At 41.2% G+C, this 21,176-nt stretch overlaps 1 protein-coding gene across 3 annotated transcripts in view; it reads left to right on the top strand.

Moving 5' to 3' along the window:
* Positions 1-11,736: 11,736 nt before the first annotated feature.
* The window catches only part of SPIN1 (spindlin 1), a 74,617-nt gene continuing 65,177 nt past the window's right edge, over positions 11,737-21,176 (top strand). Inside the window, exon 1 of one of the 3 annotated variants that reach the window (XM_042033691.1) lies at positions 11,737-11,812. The gene's annotated coding sequence lies outside the window, so the exon portion shown is untranslated. Of the gene's footprint in view, positions 12,036-12,732; positions 12,967-21,176 lie in introns of those variants that run through there. The other 2 variants (XM_042033693.1, XM_042033692.1) reach the window with 2 other exon arrangements.

Here is a 21,176-nt window from a genome sequence, read left to right as displayed (position 1 = left end):
GATACTCTCAGGTCTCATTCAGCTGGGATGTAATCTGGACCCAGTGAAATGTTTTTAAAGTTTCCCCACCTGGTTGTACTCAGTGCTCTTCAAATCTATCCAATCAAGTCTCATTATACCCTTCTCCAGTATTAGTCAGACCTGCTAATTTGGTGCTTGAAAGCTCTTTATCCATTAACCAACCCTGTGTGTATGTGTGTCTGTATGTGAAAAGGGTTTATTTTCAAGCTGATACTCTAGAGACATTACAATTCAGTCTTACTGCCAGCATACATCCTTCTTTTCTCTAAGTTAATAGCATAACAAAGTAGTCTTTCAATCAGACAAAAGGTCTCCATTCCATCCTTTAAATATAGTTTCATCCCTTTCTTCCATCCCATGTTCACTACTGAGTCACATTAATTAAACAATTAAAAATACTGAACACTATACAAATACAGAACTGTCAATTTACCAGTGGTTTTCTGCCCTTTTTGATTTAGAGATGTGTAGCTAATCCACATTTCTTTCACTGAATCTTCAGCAATATAGAACTACCTTAAGAAAATTTAAACCTTTCTGCACTGAAGGCAACATGACAAAAATATGAAATTATTCAGGCCTGCATGAGAATTGTCTGATTTTGTGCATTTACTAAAACCTGTTTATCACACAATTATGATGATTTTGAAGTTAAGGATTTGGGGACAATAAAATTCCCTATATTCTGGAAGTGTTAATAACAGGTTCTGGATGAAATTCACAAATAATTACAAACTCTAATTTAGATATTGTGTCTTCAATACACAGTGACTTCGAAATTATATGCTACCAGTAACAAAATAATTACTTAACATATGCGTATTTACTGCATTAGCACTGTATCTTTAAAAATGCCTGTATAATTAATTGCATTGCTTTTAATTTTCCTCTGTATCTCATGTTCCTTGATCAGTTGAGGTGAAGCTAAGTCCTTGGTTTCATGCAACTCAGAGCAGAAGGATGAAACTGGTTCCCACGCATATAATTAAAGAGTTGGTACAGAAGGGAAGACATCTTTTCTCTTCAACTAATGTGGTTGCCTATAGTTGAATGACTACTCCTCCTTGCTCCTAGAGTGAACACTTTAGAAGGATGCAGAAGAAAAGAACAGCTGTCTACAGAGCAAAAATTACATCCTATTTGAATTTATGGGAGACACCAGTTTAATGATCTGAAATATTTCTGAACAATATTTGTTTTCCTGTCTTTTTATACCATTAAAAAAAAAATTAGTACTGTTTCGACTTTACTAGAAAATTGTAGGGTGACATTTCCCTGATATTTCTTATTTATAGGAAAATAATGTTTCTGTCTCAAGCATTTTATATGAGTAGTTCTCAAAAGTTAAGAAAGCTCAGAATTGCCTCCACAGAGAAGGATGCTCAGCCCTGAAGCAGAATGAAGACATTAAATAATTAGAATTTTCTCAACAGGATAGTAGAGAAATTCTTAACATGTTCACAGAGAAAATTATGTGGGAGGGAACATCTGTAGTACACGAAGCAGAGCTAACTTCAGACTTAGACAGGGCTGCTCAGGGACTTACCCAGTTTTGAAAATCTCTGAAGATGGAAATTCCACAGTTTCTAGGCAGGTCATTCCAGGGTCTGATCCCTTTACCAGAAACAAGCTGTTGTTTATATTGAGTTAGAATTCTCGCTCCTGTAATTTATGACTGCTGTCTCTTGTCCTGTTGCTGTGTACCTCCGAGAAGTGTTTGGGTGGTAAAAACTACAGCACATCCAATCACCTTGAAGACTGCTTACAAGCGCAAGTTTAGATATCACATAATTAAAACAAAGCACATACAGATGGCAAAAAAGACCCCACTTGTGAAGGGAAACAACAGGTTCCCTGTAAATCATATTGAATTTACCCCACCTGCCAAAAGTGACTCTCCATTTTATAACTGTTCCCTCCTTTTTCCATTTCCATTATGAACAGCCAAAGCAAATTTTCAAGAAGGTGGTTACACTGCAATAGGCATACACTAGCATAAATAATCTGACAACTCATCACAGGCCTTACCTGAGTAAATAGGTATCTTGGAGATAGATTATGGGATCTGCCTCTGTCTCTGGTGAAATAAGAGACTTTAACCTCAAAATCCCTTTTGTGCTCATTCACCACCCCCATTTTACACAACACCACTGTTTGTTAGACAAGTTTAATTAATTATCATGCTAGAACATGCACTAATTTTTCAGCTACACTTTCACTGCAATTCAGACTTAATGGAGGAGCCTTAAGGGAGCTGTGTTCCAGTCAAGTGAACTAACAGACATTCTCATAAGAGGCCTCAGTTTATTTATTTGCAGTCTCATTTCCTCTTATATTCTTTTTTCAACATTCCCTTTTTCAACATTCCCTTTCCTACATAGATCTCTATATTTGAAATAATATTGCAACCCTGGCAGCAAAGCTTAAGATGAGACCTCATAAGAAGAAAAGGTTTATTTATTTTACAATAAAATCAATTTCACCCACACTGTCATATCCACACACTCAAAAGCGCACTCAAGAAGTGTGTCCCCAAGAGCTGTGTCATCTGTCAAGCATCAGGTGCCACTTAGTGTGCTGCCAGGTGTCTTTACAGGATTCAGATGCAAAGGGCAAGGTGCATGGACTATCAAGCCTCCTTTGTCACAAAAGCCACTACATTCCTAATGATCTGTTTATCCACTGGTTCCAACTACACTTAGCATCTGTGTGTCTACTTTTAAATTCTTTTAGCTATTTTCTCAGTTACTCTAAGCTCTCTGTAGCAACTTCAAGGGGAACTGAAAACTTCTGTTCTCTGTATTTTGTGTTGTCTGTCAGTGAGCACAAAGACAGAGGTAGCAATAATAAATAATCCATGTTACTTGTTTCCTCTGATTCACAAGTTGTCTGCAGAAGTAAGAAAGATTTATTTTCTACCTACCTGATTAAAAATGGTACCCTTGGATTCTCTGGAACCACAGGCAAAAAACCTTCAAGGATCACCTTCCTCTATCCTGCTACAATACATAAAAACCATGTCTTAAACCCCAAGATACTATCCTGTTGCAAAGATTCATGATTTCTGCAAGCAGTTAAGATTTCATTGAATGGTAAACTTTTTTGGGGGTTAACTCCAAACATCTCCTAACAGCAGGAGCTAATAAATTATTCTTTCTTTCCTAATGAAAGCAAATCCACTCCAGATCAAAAATAGGAAAAATTTACCTCAGATTTTTCAAACTATTTTTTTCCTGCAGTATCTTTGGGAAGTGATAGAGTCATTATCACTAAATGTATTTAGAAGACATGTAGGTGTGACACAGACATAGTTAATGGCAGACTTGGCTGTGCTAGGCTAGTGGCTAGACTTGATGAGCTTAATGGTATTTTCCAACCAAGATAATTATATGATACTATGTCAAAATCCAATATTTTTATTAAATTCAATTAGGGATTTTTAGTCCCCTTATATGAATGTTTGCTCCCAAGTTTGTTTTAGAAGGTATTTTTTTTACGTCTCCCCAGAAGAAACATATTAAGGCACAAAGGACAGTTATTTTGTGAAAATACTACTACTATTAAATGGATATCTCCATCCTTTATCAACTGGTTCAATGCTGATGAGCAGTGTTTGATCAGCGCAACACCACATTGTTTCCATGAAGACACACGATGGACACAATGGAGTGGATCACATTCTGCTAAGTACATATATAGAATTACTATATTTTGATGGTTTTGCTGTAGGAGGTACCTATTGAAATAGTTGTGAAGTTCTGCAGGTAAGTCTTCTATCCATTGTTCTGGTGCAATTTGGTTCCATTTGCTGTATGGTCTCTAGGAAGCCTGACCCCAATGAGTCTCACAAGGCTATGGGGAAATTAAGTTCCAGCTTTAAATATATTTTATGGGTTCTTATGGAATTTTCAAAGCAGAATGGTATAAAATAACTGTGTGAGCTATCACTTCATATGGTACTAATTGTATATAGGTTTTCTTAATTTTTTCTTGCCATGCTGAGCCTTTCAAACTACTCTTTCCTTGTGTTGATCTTATTTTGTTATTTTCTTTTCAGGTTCTGTTGCAAGTGCGCTGAGTAGAAAGTAATTGATGCTTTTATGCTTTTTTTAGATGGTTGCAGGTTTTATGAAGGTGGATGTGTTATGTCTAAGTGCACCTAGTAGTCCACAGGTTTCTATTTCTTTTCCTGTTCATCATCCTACTCAAAGCTTACTGGATAAGTATCACTATAAAAACAGACTAATTTTTATCCCTAGACCATCACAGATGAGACCACTATAATATTCATCCTACCAAGTATTGTACAGACTCCATCTTCAATATCAGCATGGAACAGAGTAAAGCCCACGTTTCTTTTTATACAATCTGTGCATAAGAATTAGCAAACACATCTGAACTGGAAGTGACATGACTGTAATTAAACCAAAAAAAAAAAGTAATGAAGATATTACCCATAAAAAGTGAATGAACAAATGAAAATAATAAATACAAAGTACAAGTTATGTAAATACTATGAAAAATTGAAACAGAATGAGATATTATGCTCATAATGCAACTTGAAAATACTTTTTAAGATTTCCTAATTAATACAACACTACTGGGAGGAAAATCACACAAGATTATCTACATTGTATTTTCTATCTTGTATAGAAATATATTTGCCTTTCTTAAAAACAGATGAGTACTTCAAAATTTTTCCTCTCCTTTCAGTACTAAATCTTTGAAAGAACAATCTTCCTATCTTCTTTGGAAGGTATTAATAAGTTGGGAAGACATGCCTTTTTTTCCAAGATTTGTCACAGGGGTTTTCTTTATTTTAATTCCTTCTGTGTACTTTTTCAATATTATTGTTTGGTTCCCCTGGAAATCTTTAAAGAACATTACACAGAGACTACATGTATCTCAAGTGCTTCCATACCTCCTTTAAAACAAAAATTTATCAGAATGGAAATGATTGGCACATATTTGTAAAATAAGTTGTTCATCAAACTTCTCATGTTTCCAAGTCCATATAATGGAAATGATGAAGAAAAGGTGTATTTTAGAGTAGGTATCTTCCTTTTCTGTCATAGAGATTTACTTTTTCTCCCTATATGGAAATCATAAAGAGGAAAAAATGCTATACTTTGTCCCACAAAAGGCTGACAACTACTTCTTTTTTATGTATGTGTTTGACAGTGAGCAGGGAAGATACAAGAGTGGGAGAAGAAGGGTTTAAATTTCTGCAACAGTAGTATGATCCATTTGACAATCTCTCTTCCTGTGACCAAAGTAAGTTTGTGAAGCAGGGTCTCATCTTACATGACAGAAATATTTATCTCTTCTAAAAGAATGTCAGGTTAATACCTGTCATTCTTCTCTCTGAGCACATTTATTAGACTTTTCCCCTTCAGTAGTTTATCATTCCTTGACACTTGGTAATAGATTATTCACTTATAAAAGGGATGTAACTACACCAGTAAAAATGAAGACTTTTGTTAATAGTAAGAAAACTGTAATCATGAATTGAGACTGGGCTATGAGAAAAATAATTAATTTTTCTACAAAAGCTTCCCTACCAAACCTCTCAAATTTCAGTTAGTTTTTGGATTTTGCTTCAAACTGAAGCTCTGGTTTAGTTTATTTTAAACATTTCTTTTTTTTTTTTTTTTTTTAACTTTTTATATGTGTTTCAATTCTAAGCAGTTTCATTATAAGCCAGTCCTAGAAATTAAACACATCGATCAGAAGTCACTCTCTCTCTGGTAGCACAGGATAGAAACCTCTGATAGATCTTGAGCTTCAGTTCTGTAGTAGTTGGAGATTCTCTTTAATATGAGCTTTATTCACCATGTTCTGATGTATGCATAGACTAATTTTAAAAAAGACAAGTTTTAATATAAATCACCAATATTTGAACTTTATTGTGGTTTTATTTAAATTGTTAGAAGATACATATTTGGTTCCTGTAGACATGATATTATACAAATATTGGAACTATGTCATTCAGTAAACACACTAGGAGGCCTCTGTTTCCCTTAATTTTAAATAAGGTCTCTATCAGCTTTGTAACAACTTGTTTGGAGTAGAAAAATTTACCACAGAATCAATTAAAGTTACCCTTTAATACAGCAATTAAGTCCCCCTAGTCCCTTAAAGAAAATTAAAACAACAGGCTGACTGATCCCAGTACTTGAGGATGTGGATTGAAAATCAGGCTCAGAGGCAAGATGTCATTTCCCCTTCAAATTCACATCAAGCAAAGGTTTTTCCACTTGGATTCCAAGAGTTCTTGATTCTACCATCAAGTCAATAGCCAATTTCTTTCTTCAGGACTTAAGCCTGATTCCTCTTAGGCTTGGAGGATGTTGGAAAAGAAAATGTTTCTGGAACTGGAGGGAACCTGGTTCCTACCCAAAGCATCCCAACAGCATTCAAAGCTTGTGGGAGATTTCAGCCATTCTATTCCCAGAGAAACTAGGCAGCATTTAGAGCATTCCAAAATTCTAAGAAGTTTTTGTACAACACTTTGTAAAAAACCAGGATACTTAATAACTGGATTAAGCTGCTTTTTGAGTTCACAATATGATGGCCTCAAATTCATGCCTCTTAAGATACAGGGAGCCAAATGAAGAGTGTTTATGGGTCTCCAGGAATTAAAGTTTATTTGTCTTATGTTGTAACAAAATGTCCCATTATATCACGTTATACTTGCCAAGCTCCAGTGGAAGGCTTTCCAGCCTAAAGGAACCAAAAAGCTAGGAGCACAAACAACAGCTCAGCAAGGCCACCAGAACTGTATAAAGAACTTGCAACCTGTGCTTTTTTTAGCAGGGATTTTTGAAATGCTCCCCCATCCTCTTTTTGTTTCCCTGGTTCATAGATGACAAGAAGGAGAAAATTTTAAAGGAATCCTTCTGAAGGATTACTCCTGCATTTGAAGAAATACTGCTGTGTCTCTACCATAAGTAAGAAAATTGAGTACAAAACATAGTATTTGGTTTTGCTTTTGTCAGCATCTGAGGGCCTGTATTGGTCACAAAGACTTTGCCTAGTCACAGGAAATGCTAATTAATTGTCAGGCAGCTGCACAATCTTGGGCTTCTCTGTACAGACAAGACCACCTACACCTCCTCAGAAAACCTGAATGGACATGAGAGCTCCAAGCTTGTGCCAAGGAATCCACAGATTCACAGTCTGGCTGAAGCAGGTCAGATCCAAAGCTGCAAGGGTTACACAGTTCAATTTCCACTGCTCTGCCTACAGTCAGGAGGAGCTCTTACAATTCAGCAGGAAGAACAAATGGCCTTGATGGGCAGTCAGTTTCAAGTGTTTCTAAATCAAGTGATCTCCCATTCCTCAGGGATCATCACACCTAAGACGGTGGAGGAAGGGATGGGCTGATAGCACTGATCATCCTTTTCTATGAGGGTTTTCCAAGGTAATGGCTCTCCCATTGTTCCCAAGAGAAGAAAACAACTACAGCAACCCTGACGCAGCCCATGATTAACAGTAGTTACAGTTTTCCTTTTCAATTGCTCCTCCCCCCTCCAACAGCATAACAAAACTATGACGTCTGCAGTGTGTGCAGGACTGAATGCAGTTCTTGCTCCTGGGACCGCAGTTATCTCTCCAGAAATTACTTTGTTGACTTCACGTGTGGTCTGACGACTTCAGGAACAAGACCTCGTTGAACTCAAACACTATTTCACTCAAAAACCAGCCACATCCCATTTCTGTTCTGTGGCCCATAAACTCAGAAACAAGCCCTGTGGTACAATGTGAAGGCTTGTGGGTGGGCTTGGTAACTGGAGTTACTGGCAATGCACATTTTGGTCTGGCTTCCTGGGTACTTAGAGGCATCTGAACTGAAGAAGTGTATATGGAATTGGTTCTTATACTTTATGGTCTGAATGGAAGCTTCAGACAGAGCTTAACAGAGAGATCTTCCCATTGTGACGAGGGTTCAGAAAAGACCCCCTTGCCTTCTGAACTCCTCAGAGAGAAGCCTAGGTGCGTTGGATCCAACCCTAGTCCCAGACTTAATCAACTATTCATGTCTAAAGGATTGCAGAGGTATGACTGAACCTGTATATGACTTTGTCCTGCAAGACTGAGGATGGCAAACCAAATACATTAACATGAAGAAAGTAAATCAGTTATTTTAATTGATGACAGTGATTAGGCTAAAAGACTGCAATCAGAACTGTAACTACTAGTAGACTGCATCATTTGTTAAATCAATAATTTTGAAGCTAGCTTAACAACTATTAAATGGAGATTGATGTTACTTATCCATACCAATGACCATGGGCAAAGTAACCACTCATGGGAGGAATCTCCACATGCACTCCTAGAAGGAGCATGTTGCAAGTCCCTGCTGTAAGAAGAGGGACTGGGCTTTCAAAGTATAAAGTCATTGACTGTCAAGTATATGTTTCTAGGCCAGATGTGTCAGATCAGCAGCCTTTAGCTCAGCACCTTTAAATCAATTACAGTATTCTCACTTGCTGGTTTCTTTATCAGGATCTTTGCAGCCTCCTCAGCAATATCAGCTGCTGTCAGAACATTGTTTTTCACATCCTCAGAATGTTTAGTTTTGGGATGAAGGACTCAAGCTGGTTTCAGCATTCTTTGAAACCAAAAGCAGCATGAGCCCTTCCTCTATCTATCACTGATAATTTTTACAAATAGGGTAAAGTTTGATCTGTTTTTTCCCCCACTTAGGCAGAGCATCCTGCTACAGTCAATGACACCTCAAAAGAACAAATACATCCTAGTACCATTAAATCCTCTCAGAAAAATAACACTGCAGCCGCTACTGCAAATATCTTTCCATGACGGAGTGTGCCCCACACCATATATTCAGATCTTGGTATTCCCTCTGTCTGAACAGTCATGCATGATTTGATGGGTGGACTGTTCAGCAGATGAGGAATTGGTAGGATGCTTGCATCCAGAGAATAGCGTTCAACAGCTCAGTGTTCAGATGGAGATTGGTGGCAAGTGGTGTCCCTCAAGGATCTCCAGGGGAACAAGTACTGTTTAACGTCTTCATCAGCATCACAGACAGTGAGATCAAGTGCACCCCTAGCAAATCTGCAGACGACACCAAATTGAGAGTTGCTACTGACACAACTAAGGGATAAGATACCATCCTTAAGGACCTGGACAAGCTCAACAAGCAGGCCCATGTGAATCTCATGAGGTTTAACAACACCAAGTTCAAGGTGCTGCACCTGGGTCAGGGCAACCCCCAGTATCAATCCAGACTGGGGGATGAACAGATGGAGAGCAGCCCTGGGGAGAAGGACTTGGGGGTGCTGGTGGATGAGAGGCTGAACATGACCCAGCCATGGGCACTCACAGCCCAGAGAGCCAAACGTGTCCTGGGCTGCATCCAAAGCAGCGTGGGCAGCAGGGGAGGGAGGGGATTCTGCCCCTCTGCTCTGCTCTGGTGAGACCCCACCTGGAACACTGCATCCAGCTCTGGGGTCCCAGCACACAGATGACATTGATCTGTTGGAGTGAGTCCAGAAGAGGGATACATAAATGATCAAAAGGATTAAGCACTTCTGCTATGAAGGAAGGCAAAAAGATTTGGGATGGTTCAGCCTGAGGAAGAGAAGGCACTAGAGAGGTCTTCAGTACTTAAGCAAAGGATGTAAGAAAGACAGGGACAGACTTTTTAGCAGTATCTGTAGCAACTGAACAAGGGACAGTGATTATACACTAAATGAGTGGGGACTTAGAGATGGTAGGAAGCAATTTTTTACGATGAGGGTGGTGAAACACTTGAACAGGTTCCCCAGAGAGGTGGTAGATTCCTGATCCCTGGAAACACTCAAGGTCAGATTGGATGGGACTCTGAGCAACCTGATCTAGATGAAGATGTCCCTGATCATTGCAGGGGCATTGGACTACATGATCTTTGAAGGTCCCTGCCAACATACACCATTCTATGACTCTACGCCTGTTTTAATTTCAGGAAAATTTAACCAATAATTGCCCATCTCAACAACTGTCTTGTCATATCTCAGTGATATGCAAAGCTGGTTAGAGATCTCACAATCCTACTGGGATGGCATGGCATTACCTGTACCCTCAGGTACAGGTAATTAACCTGTACCCTCATATTTGCCAATCTTTGTCCCCCACTTGATTGTTTCTCATTCTCTTTTCTCTCTCTCAGAAATTTATTTCTTTAAATTGCAAATGAATAATCTCTCAGAAGCTCAGGACTCTTTTGTCATAGGAATTACTGGGGATACAGTCCCTCTGATGAAATTAAGAGATGTGGAAGCAACAAAGGACTAACTGAAAATACGATTCTTCTCCTGTTCTGCAAATAAGAATTTTAAGTAAAGTATGTATGTTTGTACCTTCACATATCTGTATTTTATTTTCTGTCACAGGCACAGAATTCATGAATTATGTGATCTGTAAATGTGACTTGGGATCTTACCCTGTGCATTTGCTACTGTTGAACTAAGAAACCCCAAATGTCCATTCCTTGAACTAAATCTTCCCTTCCCCAAACTGACTTAATTTCTTGCCAAGCCTTGCTTCAGAAAAAGGTACGAGTTTGATTTGTTACGGCAGACCAGCTATTCACCTGCTTTCATTACTAAACAAATTTGTTAGAAGGTAACAATCTTACGGATGTTTCCCATTTTGCTGTCACCGTGACAGTATGAATGGATCTTAGATGTCTGTGCTTGAATGATTTACCAAAGCGATGGACTAGGATTTGATGATGCTGTATCATATTTTCAGCAACACATTTACAGATAATTTTACTTCCCCCCCCCCTGTGATTAATGCCTTAGCCACAGTCTCATCTCTAAATTTCTGGTATGGCTTACCAAATTTCTTCCTTGTGTCCCACTCCATCTAGATCATGCATACCTCATGAATTAGAAAATAGGATTAAGAAACGTACAACTTTTCTCCTAGATGTGCTGGCATCTGACACTAACAGTTGAAAAGATGACGCTTATCTATGGTCTGTCAATTGCTGAACAAGTCTTGATTACTTGCAAGTTTTCCATTTACTGCTCCCTCAGGTACTGTCTCTCAGCCTGCCAGGGACATGCAGGACAGCCCTTCAAGAGAGGGTAAGAATTTGCAACTACTGCTCTTGTTCAGCACAGGTTTTTGAAGGCTTCCCCACTTTTTTCATGTCCTTATTGCATAGATGAACATATTTTCAGGGAACCCTTTAAGTTTTGAAGGAATTACTCCTTCTTTCGCCCAGTAATGTTGCCTCTTTTAAAATGAGAAGACAATTTTCATACAAAATGCAGTTATTTGCTTGTATTATTTACAGATACTTTCCCTGCTCAGGTGAAATGCTAGTCGGCCTTCTGGCATCTGCACTACACTCTTGACCTTCTTCAGCACCAAACGTGACAGAGTTCAGGAAGTGTTTGGACAATGCTCTCAGGCACATGGCGTGACTCCTGGGGATGTCCCCTGGAGGGCCGGGAGTTGGACTCGATGATCCTTGTGGGTGCCTTCCAGCACAGGACATTCTATGATGGTTCCGTGACTCTCTGTACACACAGAAGGCTGAACGGTGACCTGGGGCACGTCTGGGGCACGTCTGGGGCACGCTGCGCGCCAGGCGCACTCCCAAGGCCGCGCACCCTCTCCATGGCGGGGCGGGTGGGGCTCCCCCGCGCCCGCCGCAGTCGGGGAGGCGCAGTGCGCCTGCGCGCCGGCGGGGGGGCGGCGCGGGGGAGGAGGGCGGGCCCCGGCCCTGTGTTTTGAACGGCGCGATGCGGGAGGCTCACTATTTGGCAGGAAGGTGAGGAGGCCTCTATCCTGGCGGAGGAGCTCGTGTAGGGAGAGGGGGATCCAAATGTGGCAGAGGCGAGCAGGAGGTAGAGGCGGCGGGGGGGGACAAGCGAGACGAGGGGAGCGGATGTGCCCGCCGCCGCTGCTGCCGCCGCCGCAGAGAAGCTGAGCGGCCCGGCCGGGAGGGGCTGAGCGGCAGCGCTGGCACCCTCGGGCGCCCGCCCCGCCGGCAGGTGAGCGACCGGGGCGAGGGAGGGGACGGGGGGAGCGCAGCCCGTCGCGCCGCCCTTGGCTTGGCCTGGCCCGGCCCAGTACCGGGCAGAGCCGGAGGGAGTCGCTGTAGGGGGACCGGTGCTCCCAGCCCGGCCGCGCCTCGCCTCCCTCGGGGCTCTCACATCGTGGATCCTCCCCGCACGGAAGCCGTAGGCGGCATCGGGGCCGCGGCGGCTCCGGTCTGGCGGTGTCGTCTCTGCTCTCCCTTCCCCCGCAAGCGCTCCGGCTGCTTGGCAACCCCCGCCGCCCTTCCGGCCTCCGCGGCTCTGCCGCCCTCCCCCGGCACGGCCCCGCGCCGCATCCAGCCGGAGGGGAGCGGTGCCCTCCCCCTTTCCCCGCTGCGGAGCTATTGTGTGCGGGCTGGGGCCCGCCGAGGGGCTGCTGGCGGATAAGCCTTTCCCGGGGGAGGTGGAGGCGGGAAAGCGGGACGAGGGGGGTGTGAGGGCGGCGGGGGAGTCGAGGCCGCGGGAGACAGCGCCGGCGCGGTGCGTGTGCGCGCCGCTCGCTCTGCGTTGCTGCGATCCTTTGTCTGCTGTGCCGCTTTCCCCCCCTCCCTCTCTCCTTTCCTCCCTCCTCCCTTCCCTCTCCCTCCCTGCGTTCCCCTCTCTCTCCCAGGCTCCAAGCGCTGCTGCAGCTGCAGGTTTGTAAATACTGGACCAACACACACACACTCATACAGGCACACACACACACAACATGGCTGACGCTCGCCCTGCTCCTCCACCAGGGTCTCCGCCTTCTCCCTCAGTCTCCGCTGCTTAGCCGCTCCTCCGTGTAGGCTTTTGTTTCTTCCCCCCCCCCCCCTCTTCTCTCGCCAAAAAAAAAAAAAAAAAAAAAAGAAAGGAAAAACAATTCACCCTCCTTATTTGCGCGCATGGCGGGATTTCAAGGGTAAGAATCCTCGCTTTGGAAGCTTTCTCCTTTCGTTTTGCTATTTACAACAAAATGAAACCTAAAATCAGAGGTGATTTGGGAACCTGGCAAGGCCTAGGGCGAGGGAGGAAGGGAGGGAAGGAGGGGGGAACTGGGTGAGTCCCGCTGAGAAAGGCTTGATTGGAATGTGCGTATCTTTTTCTCGTGTTGGGTGGGGGGAGGCTGATGCACCAAAGTGCTGGCTGAGGCGAAATACTGTGTTACACTTGGCGGAAATGAACTGGGGCCTTTTCTTTCAGGACATGATTCGGTATAAGGGGTCAACTCTGCACAATCCCATTGAGAAGATCTGAACTAGTTATGTCAGAATAGGCATTGTGTAGGTAAAACCCGTAGCATAGGCTTTTTGGCTTTTTTTGCGTTTCATATATCTCCTTGGTAGTATCTTAAACAGCTTGGAAAACATGGAATACAAAACTGGAATTTACACTTGTCAGGTCTTTGTTTTGCTAGCTTTGTGTCACAGATTAATATGCCCTTGTGATGACAGTAGTACAAATTGAAGTATTTCCTTTTTCCTAAAAGGAGTGCTTTTGGATTTTTTATTTTGGGTTTTTTTGTTGTTGTTACTGTTTGTTTATTTGGTTGGGGTTTTTTTTTTTTTTGTAAAAAAGGCATGGTAATGTGAAGTTGAGTGAGCTCCCAAATAAAAACAAGACAGCATGCTTTTGACCTCTTTAGTAGTGTAAGGCAAATGCTCAGTACCCTCCGCCTCGGTTATTCAGAGCACCCCCTTCTGGCTTTGATAAACATGGCTTATTTTTTTGCTGCTTGTGACGTAAAACCAAAGCACTTGAATGTAGTTCGAGCTTATCTAAAGTGATCTGCCATGGAACGATGTTATTTCTAGGTTGTAACTTAAGGGTGAATGCTGAAGGTGTGAAGACATGATGCTGTATATTTGCTTTCTAGATATGTTACTGTAATTTGAAGTAAATGTTTCATTTTTCTAGGATCATACTTAAAGACATGGTCTTTATTTATACACATGGATAGCCATGGTTTTTGAGCACTGCTCTTAAGTAACAAATGTCCTAGCTATGTCGTCTTTTGTCTACTTTGCTTTAGAAGCTTCTCGTGGGGAAGCATTGGAATGGCATAATCATGCAGCTTTTACTGAGATAGAAATATGGGAAATAAATATTGTATATTAATACTTCTTTCTGCTACTTTTTCTGTCCTCATTAATAAGCATTGATTAGCAGACATTGATTATGGAGAAAATAATATGCAGAAGGAGTTTACAATGACATAAAACTTAAGTCATCCAAGTTACAAGATCATTTTGGAATGTGTATCTACGTCATGGTTTCTGAGCCAACTGTGTTACTTCTAGATGGAAAAGTCCAAGCAAAAGTCTATAACCTGATACATCAGTAGATTCCTGCAGCAGTCAGTTACCTTTTTTTTTTACGTTTTTCAGTCTGAAGGCAATATTTTCTAAACTAGAATAGTTTACCAGTTATAGTTAATTTGCCATTCATTGTGATAACTACTGCATTTTGAAATTATGCTCACCTACTGAAAATGTGAAATACATTGAAGTGTGCAGCTCCTCCCTCAGAATAGGCCTTTGGATACTTGCGCCAATTCTTAGGCTGAAGAGCAAAATAAACAAAATAAAAACAAGCTATCCACAGCACATCTGTTTAAATAATGGATAACTTAAAAGTAGTCATTTTTAACTCTCCTACATTGCAGTACTGTTGCTAGAGCTAAATTTTATGCTGTAAAATTTGTCTCTATTTCATCATCTTTGTGAAGTTTCTTATCTATAGCATCTTTACTTTAGCTTGTCATTATGTTCTTTTCTATGACACTCTGAAGATTTCTGTCTTGGTTGTGTTTAGTCAAAAATCAGTATTGTGGGCCTTCATATCCCAAACGGAGCAGGTGTAGTTGAAGAACTTGCTAAATCTCTGCATCTTCACTAAGTGAAGACACTGCAGTGTTTTTGCCATTGTGAGTTATGCTAGGCTGTGTTCAACCAAATTAAAAGCATTGTTGAGGAATGGTTGGAGGATCAGGGACATGGGTCCCTGGAAGAGCTGTACAAGCAAACACCTTTTTAGCTTGACATCAGCAGGCCTCTTGCTAACTGCAGAAATCAGCAGGCCTCTTGCTAGCTGCAGAGAAAGGAAATCGTGAGAACAGAAATCATGAGAATAAAGAAAGAAGGCAAGGACACAAACGCAGTGTTCTTGACAATCCTGTTATAGATAAACAACAGGACGTGCTGACAAGATGTACTGGCCATGAGAGATGAGGAAGAACCCTGATTTCCCAAATCGCAACATTAGCAATACGTGCAAAATGCAGCTTTTTACCCAGCGTCAATAGAGAAGTGACAAGTAGGCATATTTGAGTGTATAAAAGCGAAGTCTGAATTTCAATAAACTGAAGCTTGCATTATCAATCACACTGATTGTCTGCATGTCTTCCCTCGCCGGAGTCAACATTAAAACCTGATACTAGTAAAACCTCTTTTCAAAAACTGTTTGGCAAATGAAACTGAGGAAAAAGAAGAGTCCAAGAAATATAGTCTCAGTGATCAGCTTGCTGTAAGAAGTTAGAAATTAACTATTTTTTTTTAATCAGTCATGCTTTTCAATGCATCTTTAAGTAAATCATGACTCAGTGTAGTTCTAAATATTTATGAAATTACCAAGGAAGATACAGTCCTAAAGGTAATAAACACTTTTAGTACATTCTTATTCTTCAGTATTTTATATTCTCCCAGTCTGAGCATTCTTTCATCCTCTTAGCCAGTATCTTTGCGATCAGATCTTTGCGATTTGTTGCCAGGCTGCGCTCTTTGACATGTTCAGATCTGTAAACCTCTGGCTGATGCAAGAGCTGTGTGTTAATGTAATGCATGATTTGCTTAATGTTTGACAAATGAAATATTTTTAGAAGGATTCTGCTTTCTGAAGCAAAACACAGTTTTTTTAACGTTTTTTTTGTTTGTTTCCTAAGAATGAACCCTTTGGCTGCAAACTTCTCATCATTCCATTTTGTTTCTTGTCTCATTTTCTTTCTTTCACCAGGTAGTAGAAAGATCAAACTTGACTTCTTGATGGTATGGCATGAGAATATATTTTCATAGGTGACTAAAACGAATTCAACAAACTGGTTTAGAAAACCATCTTTGAAAACTGTTCATTGAAGCTGAACCAAAAGAGAGAATGCTCTTACAGAAAGTTGTTTCCTGTTGTGTGGTTAGACAGCTTGTTAGTCATGACAAGTGTGAGAGAATTTTTTGGTTTGTTGTTTTTCTCATGTTCCTTCTCTTACTGCTCTTCAGAGGTCAGTGATTTCATGATGGAAGGGTGAATGCTGATCTTTCTTGACACTGGTTCTCCTAATGAGTATCTCCTGTATATCAAGATGTGTCCCACTGCCTGTCCAGATGCTATCTAGATGTCATCATGCCACCTGCCTTAAAAGAACAGGGAATCTGACTTTGCCTTATGAGCGTGTAGACTGCTTCCAACTACGTCTCTGACATGAATACATATTGGGATCCTTAAAACAGTGTAGTTACCTGGCTTGTATTTAGCTATGAACAGTTGATTCTAGAGACAAAGGGGCCTTGTCACTGATCCATTTCAAACAATGGTGAAATAATTTAATTTGGTCTAACTGCTTTCACCATGTGGTGGTTGAAGTTAACTTTCTGTTACTGAGTAAAATGTGAATTTGCTAATGACATACAGAATTCAGGAGGTGAATGGATTTGGCTTTCAGGTTGTGGAGGATGGTTCTACAAATCCAGGTTATATTTTTTTATTTCTTTCCTGTAATGTATGTTGTGAAACTGCTGTAAATCTATGTTACATGAGGTCTGGAATGACTGACTTGGAAACTTAACTGTTGTAAGAGTTCCACAAAATGAAATGTATAGAAAGAGTTGTGATTACATGTGGTGTCTACTAGTTGTAACTGTTACCTAATCATATTTTAATTTTTGCAGTTACTGCACCTTGGTTGAGATGTTCTTGAAATGTTTTTATGTATTTATAGTATTTTTGATAAGACTTATAGATCCCTAAGACTTGATTAGCTCTTTGATTGGGTTGGGTTTGGGGGTTTTTTTCAGTTGGTTGGCGGTTTTTTGTGTGATTTTTTTAGTGCTATTGTGGAATATTCCAATACGGTATTCAAGTTCTGCACCTACAAATACTGATGAGAGTAGGTGCTGTGGAGAGTAGTTCTGTGGATTTCAGTGATTTGGTAATGTCTCAGTTTGAAAGACAGGTGTCTGCTAAGGAAGGCAGGAGCCTACCTTGCAGTGGAAAATATGACCCCCTCTCCTCCAAATTATTATAACTTTGAAATTAAGGGGCTTTCAGGCAAAGATACGGAAAAAAGGAACAGCAGGTTTTTACTAGTGTGTGTATGTATAACAAGGCAAACAAGCACCAACAAACAAGAACAGAAAACCCGCTGTCAGTCTCCTCCCGCTCTTGAGGCGCTTTCCCCTTCAGTGCAGTTATGCTCACGTCCGGCAGGGGCGCTGCTGGCTCCGGGCAGGGCGGGGGTGATGAGTGCCCCGCGGCTGCAGGGGGCGCTGTGGCGTGGGCCCGGCCGTCTCTCTCCGTGTGCACAATGGCGGGCGCAGCCGCCGGGAACGGATGGAGAAGGGGCTTTCTTTATGAATCCCCAGGGGCAGCTGATCCTGGTGCACCCCTCTGGATAGCAAAAGGAGCTGTAGCAGGAACCTCAGGAGAAGCAAGCTGGGAAGGCAGGGCTGAGCAGCATCCTGGAGTGGTAGATGAGATGTATCTGAAACTCGGCAGCTATAGCTGCGACCGAGGGTCACCCCAGCAGGCAGGATGTGCGGGGGTACAGTGTAGCAAAGAAACCATGAAGCAGCGGCAGAAAACGGCAGGGGTGGGGCAGGGGCAACCTGGCTCCCCAGCAGGGCAAGGAAAAGGCTCCCTTGGAGGGGTAGGGGGCTCGAGGATCCTGGGGTTTTCCCCTGAGGCACCCCAGCAGATGGTGAAAGTCCTTTTTTTAGCGAGTAGGATGTTAATAAGGTCCCAGTTCAGTAGCTGCTCTCACAGGCAGAAGCTCACCCCACGACAGAAGAAGCGGGACCAGGCTGGGCTCTGGCGGGGATAGTGAACTCCTCCCCTCGAAACAGCAGCTCCGACCGTTCTCCTCAGAAGCCTGAAGAGCAAGAGGTGGCAAAGCATTGCGCTCAACTCTTTCCCCCAGCGCAGTTCTCAAGGCATCTCCGCTGTTCCAGGAGATTCCCCCCGCCCCCCCATAAGAGAGTATCGAGCCACACCCTTCCCGGGGCAACTTCTTTTGTTTCTCTTAAGTACCCGGTCGTTATTGTATCTTAGCAACATATGGGACAAAATTCCAGGAGAGGAAGAAACAAAAGGAAGAAATCCTGAACCCCAACAAGTAAATACTTGACTTACACTAAATGGGCGCCCAACTTCAGGCCTTCTGTTCCATATGGTATTTTTAACAAAATTGGACTGTATCAATTAGTTACTACTTTGTAATTTAGTAAGCTGCCCTAGATGATCTGTGCCATCATGCTAAGGTCTGTAAAATGTCACCATAGACTTCAAAAAAACCATAAACAAAAACAAAACAATCAAGCAAAACCCAACTGCCCAACTTCTTTTCCCATGAACTTCTTTTAATCCAATTTAAATGTAAAAGGGAACTTTGCTAGATTATGATTTCTTACCCTAGGTGGATAAGGACAGAAAGAGTCATTAGATGTCAGACTTTTGGTCTGTCTAATTATTAAAATCAAGTAATTATTTGTTTCAGAACTGTTTCAGTTTTTCCTATTTTAGTATTTGTGTTTCCTACATGGAAGTCTTCACTAGAATACGGAACCAAGACAACTCAAGTCCAGTATATTATCTTGTGGTTTCAGTTGAAATTTTTGAATAGAGAAATTTTCAGCTTTCTAGGTTTAATGTTTTGTGAGCTGAGTAGCATGAGAAAAGCCATGTTCTAGATTAGCTTCCTGGTGAAAAATCTGTAAAGTTTTGTTGATACACTTTTCTAGATACCTTGACAAACATAATGTTTGCTGAAGTCCACAGTTGTGCTTAGGGTTCTTTTAGTAAGCAAAGGTTAAGTACCTGCCATGGACTGAGAAGTATTATGTGTGTTCTGCTGCATATCTGTGACTTATTTCTGGTTTTAATTGTGCCCTTAAAAGTGTCTGCAGATTAGACCATCTTTCTTCAATTTTCTAGGAATGATAAAAGTTAGTAAAAATAATGCTTCAAATATGGAGCTTGTATAACTCATAAAATTATACTTGGAAAAGAGTTGACTGATTCTGGATAATTGCTTGCCTGTCATGTTTAATAACCATATATGTTTTAGACAACGAGATAAACATTACAGTGAAACTAGAATGGGGGCAAACATGTTAGAGATCAATTTATTCCTTCTTTCTCAAAAAGTTCCAGTTGCAGAGACCTTTGTTAAATGGATGTAATTACCTTTTTCTTCAGAAATCCCCTTCAGAAGTTCTTTGTCTTAATGGTGAAAGATGGCCTACAAACCCATTAATTGGTTGTTTAGGTGTCATTGGAACTGCAAATGAGATATTGTGATGCTGAGATTTTGTGAGATATGATAGGCCAAAATCTGTACTCTGACAAGTATGTCTTCAAAACCACTTTAACATTAGATTCTGACTTTGATGTGCCTTCATAGAAATCTGTTCTTGAGTGCTTTTAGGGTTAAGGGTTTGGTATACCTGGAAACCACAGGGTGTTGCATATTCTTACAGTTTTATGTTGATAGGGAGAGTGCTGGCCTCTGGGTCATCTCTCCCTACTGCTGAAGGGAGGAGTGAATAAGCACAGAAATCTCCTTTAATCCCTACCTACACTGCAGGAGTACATCTCAGGTGAATTACATCTCTGTTTTCTACACCTCCATTTTGTCAGTAAAGCATACATACTGTTAGGTGCCAGACAGAAGATGAGAGGGCAAGCAGACCTTCCTACGTGTTCAAGCTGGGGGGAGTTTCACTCCTGCCTTCAGTTATACCTGTGTTTACACACCTGTGGCTTGTGTGGAAAGAGATGAGACAGGTTAATGTTACTTCATGCCACTAGAGACATATGTCTGTATTGATAGTGGATGAAAAGTACATTTTCAAATGCTGTAACCTTGGTGACAGTGACATTTCTAACCAGCAGTGAAATAGGCATTGCATTGCAGATAGTTTTAGGCTAGAGGCTTGAAGAACCAAATTTACATGGATTTATTTGAGGCAGGCTTTTTCTTTTGCTCCTAGGTATAATTTAATTGAAGAAGGAAAAGTGATGGTGTGAATAAACATCCTAGTTTTTGCTTGTGCTTAAGCTTCTAATCACATTTCTAGGAGAGTTTATATTTGGGTGGAGGTGGTGAAATATGAAGCTAGCGTCAGCAAAAAATGCAGAGGTGTGGTTGTTCTTGTGTTTACTTTGATTATCTCTAGGACAGACTTCTAGAAAGCCTCACCTGATTTTATGGGGAAGGATATTCTTCTTCCTGAGATCCTGTTGGCTGGAAGATACCTCATTTTTTCCCTTCTTCAATTTCTATTTTTCCCCTTCTCTGCTGCCCAGCTGAGTAGATTCAACTTTGTTTGAAGCACCACAAGACAATTTAGTCCTCTCTGCAAATAAGCATGTGCATTTTCAAAAGGGAAGAGGGATGTGTGTTTTCTGGAAGGATTGTTGTTGTTATTACCAATACCCAAGGTTGATGCAGAATCTCAGGAAATACACTTTCATGTTTATTGATGAATCTAATTCAGATCAGATATAAAACTTTCTGGAGAGAAAATGAGATTATAAAGCAAAAAAACCGACTACATTTACCTGTTGCTGCTACTGTAAGTTCTGCCTCCAAGTTCTATCGTAATTAATTTACTTTCTCATTTCATTTGCATTTGTGCAGCATGCACAGTGGAGTAGTTTCAGAGCAGCATTTTTGAATACAATTTACCACCAAAGTTGAAGAAAGGAAAGCAGGTCTACTGTGGGTCAAACCATGGTATGGTAGGGAACAAGTAGTTCCAAGGTGATTGTCATTCTGGAAGCCTTGACTTCCCTTCTTGCCATCATTTTGTTACCTCTCTGCAACTAGAGAATGAGGACAACGTAGTGTTTTAAGTCAGCTATACT

Source organism: Corvus kubaryi, unplaced genomic scaffold (assembly GCF_017639235.1).
Source record: "Corvus kubaryi isolate FWS band 111438036 unplaced genomic scaffold, C.kubaryi_AGA036_p1.0 37357, whole genome shotgun sequence".
In the NCBI taxonomy this organism is placed as follows: domain Eukaryota; kingdom Metazoa; phylum Chordata; class Aves; order Passeriformes; family Corvidae; genus Corvus; species Corvus kubaryi.
This window is presented reverse-complemented; position numbering and strand designations above follow the sequence as displayed.